The sequence below is a fragment of the Nesoenas mayeri genome (assembly GCF_963082525.1).
Source record: "Nesoenas mayeri genome assembly, chromosome: Z".
NCBI lineage: Eukaryota > Metazoa > Chordata > Aves > Columbiformes > Columbidae > Nesoenas > Nesoenas mayeri.
In genome coordinates, this window is record NC_137542.1 from 43004408 (window position 1) to 43009206 (window position 4799).

Genomic DNA, 4799 nt, shown 5'->3' on the forward strand with positions numbered 1-4799 from the left:
CATTATTTTGAGGGAAGGCATCTTGCAAAGAAATTAAAACATACTTGTTTAACTGCTGAAATACCGTTTCTTCTTTCAAGTAGCTGTCTTATTAAGGGCAGAGGTGAGGAGAATAGTACCTAGTTCATAACCCCAGGTAAAAGGTTTGTCCTGTAGTTTCAAGATTTTTTTTTTTTTTTTTTTTTTTTTGATAAAGGTTTCATCTTGTTTAGTGGAATTATAAAATACAGTTAAAAGAGATCCCTGGAGGTTATGTCTTCAAGTCTTTTGCTCAAAGCAGAGCTAATGCCAAAGCTAGAGAATGGTGCTCAGGGTTTGGACCACTGGCGTCAGAAAATCTTCATAGATGGAAATTTTGCAGCTTACTTGGATACCCCATTGCTGTGCTTAACCACAATCACAGATATTTTTTTTCCTCATGTTTGAAATTGAAATTTCCCTTCATGTAATGTGTGACCGTTTCATCTTGTCCTTTGCCCTGGCCCTCTGTGCCTCTGAGGAGGGTTTAGGTCTCTTCAACGTCCAGAAGGTGGCAATCTGATGTCCCAACTTAGCCTTCATTTCTGAGAACAAGCACAACAGTCCCAAATCTGTGACCCTCTTATGCCATGTGTTCCTGCCCCCTTCCTTTGCTTCTCTTGTTTGCCATATCCATCTGATGTGTCTTGGCTTTTACAGGGCATGTGGGGGGCTGTTGGGACGGGTGTTACATTGCATGAAGGGGTGCTGCTGCTTTTAAATTGATAATGACTAGCAACAATGCCAGATATCTGCAAGAAATAGTCCCTAATGGGAAGTGTGCTGCAGATAGAACAAAATTCTATACCTGAATTTAAATTACAGCAATATTAAAAATGTTAGTGACTTCACTGAGATTCCCTTTGTTGTCAAATATAGAGAGATTGCTGTATAGCAATCCTCCCCACTCTTCTAAGAATGCTTTGCTATTCTGATGTGCATAACAGTTGAAAGTGACATAAGGTAAGCATCACCAGAAGATGCAGAAAGCAGTTTTATTTTGCTAATGGGTATGCTGGGATGTGGAGAAATTACAGGACCCGCTAAGTTCTAAGTGAGCAGTTCTCAAACTGGATAGGGATCTGTAGACGTGGATCATGTTAAGCAGGAATGCAAGAAGCCACATGGAAACTTACTCTGGTCTTTTGGGTTTTGTTTTCTCTCCCATGCTCTCCTCACACTAAATAAGGTCCCTCTAAAAATTCTGGGTTTTTTCATCATAGCTACAGACTGAAGGACTGAGGAAGAGAATAGATAACACACAAAACTATTCTAGAAACTATTATAACTATTATTATCTAATAAAAACATTAACAACAATGGAATTCCACCTAGGTTTTCATAATAACTTTGTTTGCACTTTTGTTCTTTTATTCAAAAGCATGCTTTCAGATGTCTTGCACAGTTGATCTGTGCTAGACAAACATTTTCAGTGTACTACAATGTGCTGAGTAAATTCCTTTTAACTGTAACATGCATAACTGTTTTGCTTATGATGCTTTAATTGTTAAGGAGCAAGAGAAAAATGAGTTTTTAGAAGAAACAAACTGGAAACACAAATAGAAAAAAAGGTAGGGCAGTGTAGTAGACAATACCAACGTTCTTCCAACACAATACAGGGAACACACAATATGAGGTGGTGCTCCTACTTCTTCCCAGAAAAGCCTGAAACTAAGAACAAGGAAGAAGAACACTGGTGTGAAGGAGCTAGCCTAGAAAGCAAGGTTAAAGGGGGATTGCGTGACCTGCTCAAGGAACTTCTGCTGGAGATGAGGAGAAGCAGAAAAACACAGCAGGAATACTCATGGTGGACCAAGAGACAACTGCCTTCCCATCTTGTAGGTTCTGAAAGTAGTGGTGTCCTAGATATCAGAGCCAAAGCACAAGCAGTAGTAGACAGTTTGATCAGGCTAATCTGCCTCTAGTTGTAGATTATAATGAAATACCAGGCCTGGCATCTGAAGTCACAGGCTACATAACACAGCTGGCCTGGGAGAGGAATTGCAGCCTCAGACCACATGCAGACGGGCAGGCTGCATATTCTGCCCACTGAGGCTTGCATTCTAAAAGGAACTAAAAGAAAATGGCATGTAACAGCACTCTTTCCTTTTTATTGTCCCCCCCCATTCTTAATTTTTCCTTTTTGTATCCTAATTATTTGTCTGCCTTTATTTTCCAACTAATGCAAATTAGGACCTTTGCTTCTCCACTTTGACGTTTTAAGCTATTTGCTCTGATTTTAGGACTAAGATGTCCTAGGGGCTAGATGTGGTGATGACTTCTTTATCTGTTCCATCTGCAGGTGTGAGGCGGCTACAGAGGGGGACTTGGATGGGACAGACTTTGACTGACACCCAGGCTGATCAGCGAGCATATTCCATGCCATTAGTGTCATGCTTCATATTTATTGGGAGTTGGGTTTTCCAGCTCGGGAGGCCCATTTGGTGTGTCTTGATTTCAGTAAAGCATCTGACAAAGTCTCTCACAGCATCCTTACAGCTAAGCTGAGGAAATGTGGTCTGGATGATCGGGTAGTGAGGTGGACTGTGAACTGGCTGAAGGAAAGAAGCCAGAAAGTTGTGGTCAGTGGGGCAGAGTCTATTTGGAGGCCTGTATCTAGTGGAGTGCCTCAAGGGTCGGTACTGGGACCAATACTATTCAATATATTCATCAATGACTTGGATGAGGGAACAAAGTGCACTGTCAGCAAGTTTGCTGATGACACCAAGCTGGGAGGAGTGGCTGACACACCAGAAAGCTGTGCTGCCATCCAGTGAGAAATGGACAGGCTGGAGAGTTGGGCGGGGAGAAACTAAATGAAATATAGCAAGGGCAAGTGCAGAGTCTGGGTAAGTCTCGTAGAGTCTGGGTAGGAACAACCCCAGGTTTCAGTATAAGTTGGGGAATGACCTGTTAGAGAGCAGTGTAGGGGAAAGGGACCTGGGGGTCCTGGTGGACAGCAGGATGGCCATGAGCCAGCACTGTGCCCTTGTGGCCAAGAAGGCCAATGGCATCCTGGGGTATATTAGAAGGAGGGTGGTTAGTACGTCGAGAGAGGTTCTTCTCCCGCTCTACTCTGCCCTGGTGAGACCGCATCTGGAATGTTGTGTCCAGTTCTGGGCCTCTCAGTTCAGGAAGGACAGGGAACTGCTGGAGAGAGTCAAACACAGAGCCACAAAGATGAGCAGAGCATCTCTTGTATGAGGAAAGGCTGAGGGAGCTGGGTCTCTTTAGTTTGGAGGAGACTGAGGGGTGACCTCATTAAAGTTTATAAATATGTAAAAGGTGAGTGTCACAAGGATGGAGCCAGGCTCTTCTCGGTGACAAACCGATGATGGGACAAGGGGTAATGGGTACAAACTGGAACACCGGATGTTCAGTTTAAATATGAGAAGAAACTTTTTCATAGTGAGGATGACAGAGCATGGGAACAGGCTGCCCAAGGGAGTTGTGGAATCTCCTTCTCTGGAGACATTCAAAACCTGCCTGGACACATTCCTGTGTAACCTCATCTAGGTGTTCTTGGTCCAGCAGGGGGATTGGACTGGATGATCTTTTGAGGTCCCTTCCAATCCCTAACATTCCATGATTCTGTGATTCAGCTCTGTTCTTATTGAGTTCTGTTTGCGAGATCCTTTTGTTCAGCTTTTTGCTGTTCTGCTGTTTTGTAATGGCCTCTTGGCCTTTCTGCCTTTTTGGCCTTTTCACTCTCTCCCCAAGATCAAGCTGTTGGGGACCAGGGTGGTCTTTTCCTGGGACTGGCTGCTCAGAATGTACAGAAGTCGTGACAAATTGCATTGAGTATAATTTATTTTATATTTTCTATATATTAGTATGTTAGTATTATGTTGTTACTTTATTAAGCTCTTTTTATCTGAATTCATTATTTTCTCCCTTTTGATTCTCTCCACTACTTGTAAGTGGAGGATGCGGGAGTGAATGAGTGAGTGGCTATTGTGGTTTTGATTGTTAGCTGGGGTTAAATCATGACAAGAGGGAAGCAAAATGTGACATCCTCCTTTTGGTGCTTTTAGCAATCTACACTGTGTAAATTCACTACAACTAAGCCTCTCAAGTCTAGTGCAGCCATCATCCCATCATCCTCCCAACCATCCACGCTTACCCTCTCTCCTCTGCCGATATTGACCTAGCTGGATCCGATAGCTGAAGTAGAAAACTATTCACTTTATGCAGCAATTTTTCTACAGGTTCTGCCCCCCCATCCCACCCCCCAGCTCCCCGTGTTCCAGTGCAGAGGAAGACCGGACTGCCGCAGTGGCAGCCTCAGTGAAATTAACCAGAAGTCCGGACTGAGGGAGCTCTGGCACTGTTGCGAGGAAGGGGTGGGGAGGTGACACGGTGAGAATTGCTTTAAATATTCAGTTATCGCTGAAATCAAAGGCGGCGGCAGCAGTGACGGGGAGGCAGCGGCTCCCTCTGGCGGCTGCCGCAGCCATCGCTCTCCGGGATGCCAGCACGGAGACGTTCTTATCCGACACATCTTCCTCGTCCGCACTGCGGTTAAAAATGTTTTCTGTACTTGGTTATTCATAGCGCGGGGTTTAAACCTCTCCAAGCACTAAGTTTCCTGACTTCAGCCTCCGTGGTAACAAACACGAATTAACAGAAATACGGTGCTAGAGGCTTCGTATTTCTCTCCACAGCGGGTGAATTTCCGCCTCGCCTCCCGCCAAAGGTGAATTTGACGTGTGGACGAGGAGGGTGACGCAACGCCCGATCTAGAGGAAGCCGACTACCTCACACGCTCGCTGAGAGGAAAG